Source organism: Phoenix dactylifera, chromosome 3, assembly GCF_051530095.1.
Source record: "Phoenix dactylifera cultivar Ajwa chromosome 3, Ajwa_hap1_PhDact_Kaust_v1.1, whole genome shotgun sequence".
NCBI lineage: Eukaryota > Viridiplantae > Streptophyta > Magnoliopsida > Arecales > Arecaceae > Phoenix > Phoenix dactylifera.
This window is the reverse complement of record NC_143192.1, coordinates 41831388-41844222: the sequence shown is the minus strand read 5'-3', so window position 1 is coordinate 41844222 and position 12835 is coordinate 41831388. Positions and strand designations below refer to the sequence as shown.

General features: G+C 42.0%; 3 non-coding genes across 3 annotated transcripts; all 3 read left to right on the top strand.

The window, feature by feature from the left end:
• The first annotated feature begins 5113 nt into the window (after positions 1–5113).
• Positions 5114–5193, top strand: LOC113463489 (small nucleolar RNA Z199). Its single transcript, XR_003387778.1, has one exon. It is a non-coding gene; the product is annotated as a small nucleolar RNA Z199 (small nucleolar RNA).
• Positions 5194–5297: 104 nt separating this feature from the next.
• Positions 5298–5376, top strand: LOC120107196 (small nucleolar RNA SNORD18). The gene has a single exon (XR_003387777.1). It is a non-coding gene; the product is annotated as a small nucleolar RNA SNORD18 (small nucleolar RNA).
• A 106-nt stretch (positions 5377–5482) lies between these two features.
• Positions 5483–5577, top strand: LOC120107198 (small nucleolar RNA R64/Z200 family). Its single transcript, XR_005509102.1, has one exon. It is a non-coding gene; the product is annotated as a small nucleolar RNA R64/Z200 family (small nucleolar RNA).
• The last annotated feature ends 7258 nt before the right edge of the window (positions 5578–12835 follow it).

The following is a 12835-nucleotide window of genomic DNA, read 5'->3' as shown; positions in this document are numbered from 1 at the left end:
CCTTCCGATATACATGAGCTATTCGGAAGGAGGTCAACTCACTTGCCAATATGCAGGTATCTCGTATCAATGGATGACCATCTCTGTACCTATCCGCTCTCTGAATCCAGTCAATCACCGTCGAAGAATCACCCTTGAGGAATAAGCTGTCGGCTCCCAGCACCCGTTTTGTATAACAAATACTCTCCCATGCTGCTCGTAGTTCCGCTCCCACTACAGTCAGACCTAGTGTGCTTCGCCCTCCAACTGCTATGAATCTGCCCCTATAGTTCCGGATCACAAAACCCACTTTCTCATAGGCGCCATCACCCACCATGCCTCCATCGAAATTCACCTTAAGATAACCAGGAGGTGAGGGTACTCAAAATAAGTAGATAAACCTGGATGCCGAGACAACGGAACAGCTACCCCAGATATCCCTGGCCCTCCCAGATGAGGACGACGTAGCCAACATAGTAACCTCTGTCGCACCCTGCATGGCTCTGTCAAGCACAATACATGGGGACGATCTCTTGCCCTCAAACAGACGGTCGTTCCTGTCCAATCAGATATGATAGGCCAAGTAAACAACTATGATCCCCATCTTTGCAGTACTCGGCCTTCAGAGGGAATCTCTCAGATACCGAAGCATATCCTCTACCAACTCCCACGTCGAATGGATTGGTGAACATCTCTAGGTATGTACGGCTGTAGGGCACCGAAGAAGTACATAGTTGATGGTCTCTTTAGCATCCAGACATACCTCATAGAGCGAGGTCATTTGCATTCCCCATCTAGCAAGCATACTTCCGATCGGTAGGCAGCCCAAGCCACCTTCTGAAGAAAAAGCGCCACCCGGAGATGCACCCTCATCCTCCAGATCCATTTCCCGTCAATCCGTCTATCTCACTCCTTATTGGTCCATGCAATTCAATGTTCGTCCTTTTCTTTCGCCTCATGATTTTTCCTATGGCCGTTCAATCGAGTATGCGTAGATCTTGTTAGATTTTTGGTTAAATAATGATTTTTTCATACTTTAAACACTTATATATATATATATATATTTATATTTATATTTATATATATATTAAGGTGGGAATATGGCTCAGTTGGTGCGTTATTTTGTTTTGGAGGAGGTCATGGGTCGGACTCTTCATTCCCTCGATTTTATTCTCACATGGAGGATTTATTCACGTTTGGCTACTTCGTTGCTCATCCGGGGCCCCTTGCGCTTGAGCTCGTCCGAGGTGGGAGGGTCCCGCCTCGCGACACGAGCCTCTGAGGTGCGAGGAGCCGAGGCACTTTGCGCTTGTGCTCATCTGAACCACCTCGCGCAAGTACTCGTCCGAAGCGCGAAGAGCCGAGGTCGTATCTCGCCCGTGCTCGTCCGAAGCGAGTGGGAGCCGAGGTCGCACCTCGCACCAGAGATGCGAGGAGCCGAGGCCGAGGTTGGACCACAGGTGCGATGAGTCGAGGTGCGTGGGTTGTGCCTCACACCCAAGGCGCGAGGAGCCACGTCGCTTCCTTGCTTGCACCGCTTTGCGACCGACCTCGCATCCGCTGGCCCTACTCCCAATATTGTTTTTCAAACTTTCTCACCAGTTTTGACCATTAGATTGGTTTTTGATTGCGTCTATCCCGAAGAAAACTATAAATAGATCTCTACGGATTCGACAAAGGATAGGATCGAAAATAAAGAACTTTTATTCTCCCTTTCTGCTATTTTTCTTACAATCAACGGGCTTGTTACATACTGATTCTGGTTCGAAGGCTTCTTTGATCCGTGAAAATCATTGAGGCCGAAGGAACATTGCCAGAGGCTGTTGTATCTCAGGAGTAAAACGCCATCCAAGCCTAGTGTACTGTAAGGCGGCGAAATCTACTTCAAGGAAAGTGACCAACATACTACGCCTCAGCACCTCGGGTTCCATTTTTTCACTTTCTCTATTTATTTTCTTCAAGCCTATTTCTGCCTATTATTTGTTGAAACAAAATAGTTTAGATTTTAATTTTTTTGAGACAGTTTCTTCCTAACAGATCTCCAGCTATAACTAGCAAGAAAAAAAATATGGCGCTAATTGGTCTTTGGCTTTCACGATGTGTCTATTTCTAGGGCTGGCCAATCGTGTCCGCACAAATCACCAAAGGTGGATCCAGGGTGGTGGCAGCGGGCGGCTGCCAGTTGTTTGATATGTCGGTTTCCGAGACGGAGTTGCGGGCTGCCGGTCAGGTCTCCGACATGCGTGGCAGGTGCTGCAGGGCAGTTCGATTATTCTGGAAGGTGATTCAGCCACGATTATCGGATAGATTCAGGGGGGCCGAGGGGCGAGAGCACGGACCACCTCCTGATCCGGGACATAGGGATGATGATGAGGGATGGAGTGGCTTTCCAGGTCAAGCATGTATTCAATAAGCCAACGAGGCAGTCGACTGGGTGGCTGCTTACGCGGCCCACCACTCAGGGTATACTCTGTGGTCAGGAAAGGAAGAGTTGCCACAGGCACTCCGTAAGTTTGTATTTTTTGATTTTATTGAATGTATTCGTACATGCATTATATGAAGTACCCGTCACAAAAAACAAAAAAAAAAAAAAGAAAAAAAAGAAAGGTGAACTCATGGAGGAAAAAAAATATATCAGCTATTGTGTTAATAGAAGACTGAAAAAAAAAGGAAAAATGGCATCAGATGTCAACCGAGCAGATTGCCATAGTGGGCACGTGGGGGGAGGTGGGCAAAGCATGTCTTCGTCTCCTTGCATAATTTCCTGCTGCTAGGACATATGGGCTTGTAATGCGTTGATGTTGATTCATTAACCATCCAAGATACCCTTGTAATCAGTATCTCTATTTAAGATAAATAATATAAAGTCCAATAAAGTTTTCAAGAAGGCTAAAGTCCTCTCTAAATTCAGATCCATGTCTTTTAACTACAACTATTGAGCAGGACTAATGCATACCAGGATGTGCACCAGGTAGGATTTAGTGCATCATAAGGGCTCGTTTGGTTCGCGGGAAAAGAAGGGGGAAAAGTATGGTCAACGGGAAAGTAATGAGATGCCTCTTGTTTGGTTGGAGTTTTCAAAGGAGAGAGAAGGGAAAGTTATATTCCCATGGGAATGTGATTCCCACATTTCATGGGAAAGTCTTTCCCATGAGAAACATGGGAAAGTTACTTTCCCATGAGGCGGGAATCACTCCATTTTTACTTTTTCCCAAAAAGTCCCTTCAGCATTAAAGAAGCATTAAAGAGGCATTAAAAACCTAATTTTTATTAAGGGCATAATAGGAATTATATATAACTTTCCTAGGAAAGTGGATCGCCAACCAAACATAAGCACCTTGGAAATTTGTCACTTTCCCATGGTCAACCAAACATGCCAAAAATACTTTCCTAGGCATTCTCTTCCTAGGAATTTGTTTCCCAGGAATCATATTTCTAGGAAGGAAAATGCTTCCCGCGAACCAAACGAGCCCTAAATGGTAGTTAGGTAGTTTTGATGGGATTTAGTGCACACAGTATAAGTATTAAGGTACATAAAGCATTACTCATTATCAAGAGACCCTGCCAACTTGGTACTCCAGCGCTTCATTTTATTTCAATAATCAAATCCATCAAAAAGCAAATTACGGAGGTTGATAACAAGTGTTGTGTCCTTTTGTTAGAGATGCATGTGTAAAGACTTTGTGTATTATACCATTAGATCAAGCTCTAAATTCATTATGTGCCATAAATTATAATCATTGCCAATGAAGCAATAAAACATTCGGCGATATCTTTTTTATCGTGTTCTGTGTTCTATGTGTAAAATATAAGTATTTTATTTAGTGATTAAAAAAATAGTTGTTTTTTTTTAACTCACATTTTATCTAGTGATGATAGCTAAAGACAAATTCAAATCATGCTGCAAATAGCAGCATGTCTATAGTTCAACTTATCCCCACTAACTAATGTTTGTTTTTGTCTCGAAAAATCAACGTGTTGGATCATCTTCTCCTCTAATTTTTGCAGATATGGATTGAAATCTAAAATTATGTAGGAAGGCCTACAAATTTTTTCATGGTTTGCAATTATCGATCATCTGAATTTTTCTTTTTTTTCATTCTTTCTTCTTGCTCTCTGCGTACTTTTAATAGTTTTTGTTACGAAATATCTAATGTAAAGAAACAAAAGAAATGCACAAGGAAAAATAAAAGTGCATTTTCACTTAAATAAGTAAAAACATTGAATCAATGGGATTAACAGAGTCCCATTTATTCAAACACGCATCATATTTGCCAAAAATGGGTGGCCATAACAAGAAAAAACTGGAAAATGTATCCTTTAAAAATTAGGATTGTTTACTATCGAACTACAAGATTAATACAAAGGAATCAATTAGGCTAGAAGAAGGCGATATAATTTAGATGGTTGTGGGTCAGATTGGATCAAGTTGTGGTTGGGATGGGAAAAAAATTTAAAAAAAAAACCTAAATTCATACTTAAGCTACTTATAAGGTTGAAAAACTGAAGTCATATTCAACATATTTATTTAATTTGGACACATACCGCACTTGCCATCCCAATTAGCATGTTATCTATCAATTATTTATCATGGCCAATAAAAAAATAAAATAGGGCCAACACTAAGGATAAGGGCTGGGCATCAAAATAATACGAGAAAACTAGCAATTAGAAGCTCAATGGGTGCTATGGAGCAAAAGAAACGATTTTTTTTTTTCGTACCCCTAAAACTGGTTTCTTTTGAATGGGTTTGGAGACGGGTTGCGGGTTTGGATCCAGAAGCTTCGAACCCAAAGCCCGGTACCATGGTACTCTCGTGCACGGCACGTGTCAGACCATATAGATGCGCCGACTCGCCGCTCGTGAAGCCAGGAAACTCGATCAGCGTCTAGGGTTTTAGGGTTCCCGAGATTGGCTATAAAAAGGTTACAGGGGCGGCTGCTCCCACTCAACTCTCCTCGATTTCGTCCCTCGCCCGGCTTCAGGGGTCAGGCTCTTTGCTTCTCTGGCTCTCTTCGGGGAAGGCCATTGCCCTGGTTTTGTTTCCTATACTCCCTTCCTCTCCATCCTTGCTCTGTTTTTCTTTTATTCGCTTCCTGGAGATCGAATGGTTTATTTGCGATCCTAGAAATAGGGATCAAGTGATGAGCAAACTGCAACAATATGAAGCGCTAATCTATGCTGTGATTCTTAGTATTTAAGTCTCTGATGATCCCTTCCTCTGTTTTATTCGATCTCATCTTCTTCTTTTTTATCTTTATATTTGTTATCGTGTTCTTTTAAATGTTTCGAATCATCTATTGAATGATTTCATCCGTGGGAGATGATGATGAGAATATATTGGTCCGTGTTTCTGATTTTACCGTGACTGATACTTTTTTACCAACCTCTGATCCCACACAAGGAGAAGAAAAAAAAGGTTCTCAAACTCCTAATATTATCTACTTTCTCTGTAGTTCCTTTTCGTATTCTTTCTTTGTAATATTTCTAATTGTTTTAATTTCTGATGCTATGATGATTTATGAAATACAATCTTCGCATATCAGACTTCAGAGATGCTTATGCATCTATGAGAAGATATTTCATTTTCTGAGCAAGATTTCGTTTCTCATACCTCTTCCCGGCTCTTTGCTGACATGGCTGGTGCTTTAATCTTAAAGCATCTATTTGTTTGGCTCTCTATTTTTAATTCATGGGGATGACGTTTTGGATCTAGACGGGGGTGAGTCAGATCCACTGGTTCGCGAAATTTTTATCATCGGTTTACAGTTTAATGTCGGTTTCCTGGATTTGTGTTAAATCTGTAACAAAGATTTTTTTTTTTGCTAAAAGAGTAATCTGCTCCGGAACCTGCTAGTCTGTTAGGTGAAGATGTAATTAAATGTTTTTGTTTGGTTGTTGCGAGAGTGAAAGTATGGGAAAAATTTATTTTTGTTCTAATAAGAAATTTCCGAAAAAAATAATGGGCTAGGTGTTTGTTCAGTCTATGTGTATGTCTCTCTTCTAAGATGGCTTACTTTTGAGAGAAATTTAACAAATTCGGAGATAGTTCATCGTATTCATTTTTAGACAATGTTGTAGGAAACAAAAAATTAATTGTTTTTTTCTTTTCATTGATCAAAATGATTGGTGGGTCAGTTTATGGGACAAGTCTTGGGGCAAGTCTTGTGGGATAAATGGTTGTGCATTCTTCTTCATCGGCATGGCATTAGTTGGGCTCACAAAAGATATTATAAAGTTATTTTTTGTGAATCCTGTTAATGTCAGTGTATCATTATCTCGTGAAACTTGTTCTATAAAATGATCTACCTTACTTGAAGCCAGCTTATTTGATTCTTTGCCAAACTATTGCGCTTCATGAAATAAACAATTGCAATTCAAAAATATTATAATGAAAAAACATTTCAAAGCAGATTATAAACAGTGAATCTATAAATTTACTTCCTTTTTGTAAAAAAAGAAAATCAATTAATATGATTCGGCATTGACAATGTCCATCTTCTTATGAAAATTTATGAATTTTATGTTTACGTTTTATGCCTAGTGCTTGGGTCATTATTATTGTTTTCTCTATTATTTTCAGCTTGTGGTTTGGTTTGGTCCTTTGTTTGGTTTGGGGGGGGAGTTCAATTTGTTGACCTTTATGATCAATGTTTGGGGAGTCAAATTAGGTAGGATTCGAGTTTTGAACTCAATTTATGCACAAAGCAGCTTTTAAGTTTTCTTGGCTTAAATCATATAATATATAGATTGAGAATCTAAAATGAAATAGAATGTTTCCTTATATTTATGAGTGCTCATCATTTTATTTGGCTACCAGTGTTTTATTCATATGATCAAGGCATGCTTGGGATCCACCAGTTTGGGAATTCTTTAGTATTATGTTACAGTTTAATGTCTTCCGCTTGCATTATATTGAATCTATAACATAGACATTCTGGACAAGAAAGATTATGGAACTTAGACTGCCAGAGGTCTTTGTCTTTAATGAATTTTTATTCTAAGTGAAGATGGAATTACATGTTAAAGGCATTTTTAGTCTAATAAGAAAATTAAAAAATGATAAAGGAAATAATGGGCTAATTTTTTTTGAATCTATGTTCGTTAATCTTTCCTAAGGAGCTTATTTTGATAAAAAAAATAGCGATGTTGAAGGTGCTTAATACAAACCAAGAAAACTTGAAAGCTGCTGCTGTACATACATTGTCTTTGTCTTTAATAAAATTTTATTCTAAGTGAAGATGGAATTACATGTTAAAGGCTTTTTTTGTCTAATACGAAAATTAAAAAAATGAAAAAAGAAATAATGGGCTAAAATTGTGTTGAATCTATGTTCGTTACTCTTTCCTAAGGAGCTTATTTTGATAAAAATAGCAATGTTGGAGGTGCTTAAATACAAACCAAGAAAACTTGAAAGCTGCTGCTGTGCATACATTGTCTCATTTCGCTCTTCATTTTGTTCTTTATCAGTACAATTTTCCAGTAGTTATTCAAATCGCCAAAAATCAGTTCTACAGGCAAGCAAATCGAACCAAAGCACAAGTTCAAAATAATCCAAACACTGATAATAACTTGAATGCAAACATATAAACAATGACTGTAAAATTTTGTTACACAAAAACTGAGACAAACAGAAAATGTCTTTTTTTTTCTCATTTCTGGAGATTTAACAGCCACTAGCTCTTTTATGTTTCGTCATATTGTATCAGATATAATTGAAGTCACAGTTTCAGGAGCTGCCCCCTGGTAATGCCAAATAAGAAATCTTGATTGAATCAGTACAGGGCAAAATTAAAAAAAGCATGAGAGAGATTTTGGACTATGGTAGTCTACTTGCAGGCTATCACTAAGTGTCACGCCCCGGATCCGGATCCGTGACACGGCCGTGCTATTGTCGACTACCGTCCACAATAGCACGCAGCCTCATACCTGGGTAACAGGGTAGTCAAACCAACCGAATCTTTTCATATGAAAGCATTCTTAGTACAACATGCTGGTCAGTACCCAAATACAGAGCTTCTATGTAGTTTATGTACACAAAAGTATACTTGCTTTACCCCAAAAGAAAGAAGCCCTGATACCAAATTAACGTGTCTCTGGCAGCTATCAGTGGTAAGGATCTGAAAGAAAAAGTAAATGAACGGATATGAGCTACACGGCTCAGTAAGTAATCATACATAATCTTACCGGATCGAACATAAGGGTAACCATGTTTATGCAGGGTTTGAGAAGATGACATGCATATTTATCTAATCATCATCATGGCATAATATGTATGCAATTTAAAGGAGATAGTGGTTATAGCAAAATACAACATTTCATAAGGATATATTCAAAAACCCGTTATAAAACAATGTATGCTTTGGCCATGCACGTTCATAGATGTCACGGCCCGCCTGCGCAGGGCACGTGACTATCGGGCCCACATGAGGGGGAAACACGGGGCTCCCCTGCCAGATGTTGGCCGGTTCCGGGGCTTCACGCAAGCGTCCTTCACCCCTCACCGATTTTGCTTCTTCCCAAAAACGCATCTGCAGGATTTGGAAGCACCCGCCTCATATACCCAGGCTCTGAAACGAGCCTCATGATCATGCTTCAAATATCATTTTCATAAAGTATGCATATGAACCGTGCCCCCGGCATGCTGTGGTCGTGCTCTTAAATGCTACTGCGAAGTCATTCTTGGCCACTGGCGAGACCGGCTCAGTTATTAGGCGGCCACTGGCGGGGCTGGCTCAGTCATTCTCGGCCACTGGCAAGGCCGGCTCAGTTACATTGGGTCAGTAGCTCTTAAGAGTAAATAATGCTTCGTATAGGTAGTACCTCATAGATGCTACGGCGAATTCATTATTGGTCACTGGCGGGGCCTGCTCAGTTATTAGTCGGCCACTGGCGGGGCTGGCTCAGTCATTATCGGCCACTGGCAAGGCCGGCTCAGTTGCATTCGGTCCGTAGCAATAGGAGTTCTTAGGTACCCCTTTACAAGCAATATGCCGCTAGAGCAAATCATTATCATTCTTTACACTCATGCTAATAAAAATCATAATATGGAATTCAATTCATTTTGCATCTATCACAAGAGCTATGAAAACATAATATGTGCACAACTATGAATTATGTGACTGACATGTACCACCCATGTTCATATTTCATAACTCATATCTTAGCATGTAATGTAATCCCAGTATTTTGTAGGCATAACGGAATATAAAGCATATATCATCATATCTTGTGTAACTAGAGCATGTCAGATACACATATCGTTCTTAGCCTACAGTACATGCATAACATGTTAAATTTCATGTATGATCCATAAAGATTAGAGCAGGCTACTTACATACATGATTCACAACAAGATTAAAACAAGTTACTTACCCATCATAACATATCATGCATGAATAACACGTTAAAAACTTAACAAACATAGTAACATGATCCACAATAAGATTAAAATAGATTACTTACTTTCTTTACAAATCATGTATACAATTCAAATTGTATGAAAAATACTGGTTCATCTTATAAAACGTAATACAAGATCTACGATAAGATTAAGGTAGATTACTTACTTTCTTCACAAATCATGTATATAATTCAAATTGTATGAAAAACACTGGTTCATCTTATAAAACGTAATACAAGATCTACGATAAGATTAAGACAGATTACTTACTTTCTTCACAAATCATGTATACAATTCAAATTGTATGAAAAACACTGGTTCATCTTATAAAACGTAATACAAGATCTACGATAAGATTAAGACAGATTACTTACTCTCTTCACAAATCATGTATACAATTCAAATTGTATGAAAAACACTAGTTCACCTTATAAAACGTAATACGAGATCTACGATAAGATTAAGACAGATTACTTACAGTGATTCGTTTTCTCCCAAGTTTCTTACGTCCTGGTGACGGATCCTGAGTCACCTAAAATCACATTATAATAAGCATATTATTTCCTTTTTACTTGTTTGGATCCTACCCGAAATTTAGCCCAAGTCTAATGTGTTCATATTGGAGCCTTGATTGGGTCCATATGGGTTAATTGGCCTTCTAATTGGTCATTAGGCTTAATCCCAAGTTTAATTGGGTCTGCTGGAATTAACTCCACTCAACTAGGTTCGGACCCAAATCAATTTGGGCCTAATTTGGTTCGGATTTGACCCAATTTGTAGTTTGGGCTCGTCCAGACTTAGCCCAACTAAATTGGGCTCGGGTTTAGGTTCAATTGGGTTCAGATCCCACTCAATCCCTCATCCGGGTTCACCCAACTAGATTGGGTCCGGTTTAATTGGGTTTACTTAACCCATTTCGATTTTTAGGCTTAACGGGTTGTGGGTTCGGATGCGGATCCGACCCGCGAACCCGTTATCCGGGTTTTCCCCCCCTTCCAGAGGCTTCGCCTCTTCGTTTCCCGGCTCCCCTCTCTCTCTTCCGGCCGCTCTCTCTCTCCCTCTTCTCTCATTCGTCTCTACCGACAACCTCGGTTGCTCCGGCCGGTCCTTCGGCCTTCTTCTTCTCCTCCGGCCGGATCTACGGTCTCTTCCTCCTTCCGACCTTTCCCTCTCCTTCTCTCTCTGTCTTTCTTTCTTTCTTCTTTGTTTTCGCCGAACCCTAGTTTCCGGCCCTTCGTCCCCCTCCGAAACCCACTCTCCTCCCCTTCTTCTCCTGCGGCAACCGGGGAGACGAGGCTCCCCCCGATCCACCGACCGAGGTGGGGGTTTCCCCCCCGGTGCACCGGCGGAAGGGAAGGCCAGCCCTTCCTCCCTCCGAAGTGATGCCGGAGAGGGGAAGGGCTCGGAGATGGGTCGGGATCCGGCTATACCCGAGAGCCTCCACCCGCTCCGTCCACGGCAAGGCATGGCCGGAGGGGATGAAGCCTCAAGGTCCGGTGAGTTCATTTTTCTCTTTTTCTTCTTCCCTTCTTCCTTTTCTTTTCTTTGGTCCTTCCCTCCGGCACCACCGCCTCTTGCCGGAGAGGAGGCAGTGGTCCGGCTGGGGCTGGCGGCCTTGTGGCCACGCCGGTTGCCGGCTCGACCTGACTGGCGGCCCGGGGCTGCCCCCCGAGCCCTAGAGTAGCCGCAGCCGAGGCTGCGGTGCCCTGCAGGCGGCTCGGCCCGAGTGGTCATCGGGCCTGGCCTTGGGCCGCGGCCGTTCTCAGGCCGGTCCGGGGTCTATGGGTCCGGCCCGTGACCCTTCTCCCTTCTGCCGGTCTCCTCCTCTCTGTCCCATAGTTGAAACAGAGGGGAGAATACCCCACAGAGGGTTTCTCCACTCCCTAAAATTTTATTAAAAGGGGCCACTTACCTGGATTTTTGCTGGTTGCCGTTGGGCAGTTCTCCCCCTGGTAGTCCCTCCTTCCTCTTGGAGCTTCAGGGCTCCTTTGCCTTCGGCTCCAAGGCTTCGGCTCTCTCACTCTCTCGTTCAGTATTCTAGGGGGTCTGTCACTTGGGGTTGCCGGCAGAGGCTTAAATAATTTGTTTAGAGGATGAGACCCCCCCTCTGAGAGGTCCCATCCTCTCCACTCCTCCCTGCTCCGGGACTGGCCGCCGCCCTCCCTGTCTCCGGCGCGCCGGCATCGGCTGCCAGCAGGGGGTGAGGTAACCCTTCCCTGTCGGTCTTATCCCTTCGTTTTTTTTTTTTAACCATTATAATAACCATTATAATAATACTGCCCACAGTGAAATTTGGGCCCAAACCTTTAACTGGGCCTACTTCTTATTGGGCCTAGTAGGTTCTGGGCCCGGACATTACACTAAGTATATTTATTGGTAAAGGATACAGAATGCCTTCTCTGGTAGATCGCTATCGAGAATTTACATAGATTATGGATCTCAGAAGTGTTATAGAATCAGAACTTGCCCTCAGAAATGGGATATGCAGAAATGCACAGGAATACCCCCATAATAACACATCAAGTAAATAACTGTTAGTCACATATTTTGAATACCAAAGCCTTTTGTGCTTCAATTATACCGGCGGCCGAAATGGTGATGAATTCTCCAATCGCTTGCCTTGAGGACAAATATAAACTCATATCATTAAAATAGCATTCCAGGGCAGAAAACTCCTCCCTCGTATGAAGAGGCTACTTCCATATTACAATTTACAAATATGTAATCCATGTCATATTAGAGCAATCTTAGTATTGCACATAGACTTACCCTCTTATCAGCAATTTGTTGATAAGAAAACATTTAAATATACAAAATCGTTATAACCACACTTCTAAGGAAAAACAAATAAAATATAAATAATCGGTAACAATTTTAAGACTTCAATGGTGTTAGATTGAATAAAACATAAATAAGAATAATTCATGAAAAAAAATATGAATGGGTACAGAAGAAGTCAAAATAATAATCACAAATTGATTAGTGTTGGGAGAAAAACCCCAAGTCATACCGCCACGGAGGCGCTCGGCCAAAGGGCGCCGACCAGAAAGGCGCTCGGCCAAAGGGCGCCGGCCGGAAAGGCGCTCGACCGAAGAGTGCCGACCAGCAGGGTGCTCGGCTAGAGAGCACCGACCAGAGAGAGTGCCAAGAAGAGGCGCCCAACCAAAATGACCAAGTAGGGATGCTCGGCTAGAAAGAGTCGACCAGAGGACGCCGACCAGAGAAAGCGCTCGCCTAAAAAGCGCCGACCAGGAAACCAACCAAAGAGCGCTAAGACGCTCGCCCAAAGGGCGCCGAGCAGAAGTACTAGAAGCAACCCCGCCACAGGGCGCCCCATTGGGCGACCAGCTTGGCTCGGCACCCCCGCCGAGCCGATGCCTTAACCAAATGTTCAACCTGCCGCTATCTCCAAGCCATCAAGGCATAAGATCTCCGCAGGTATTCGGCACGACC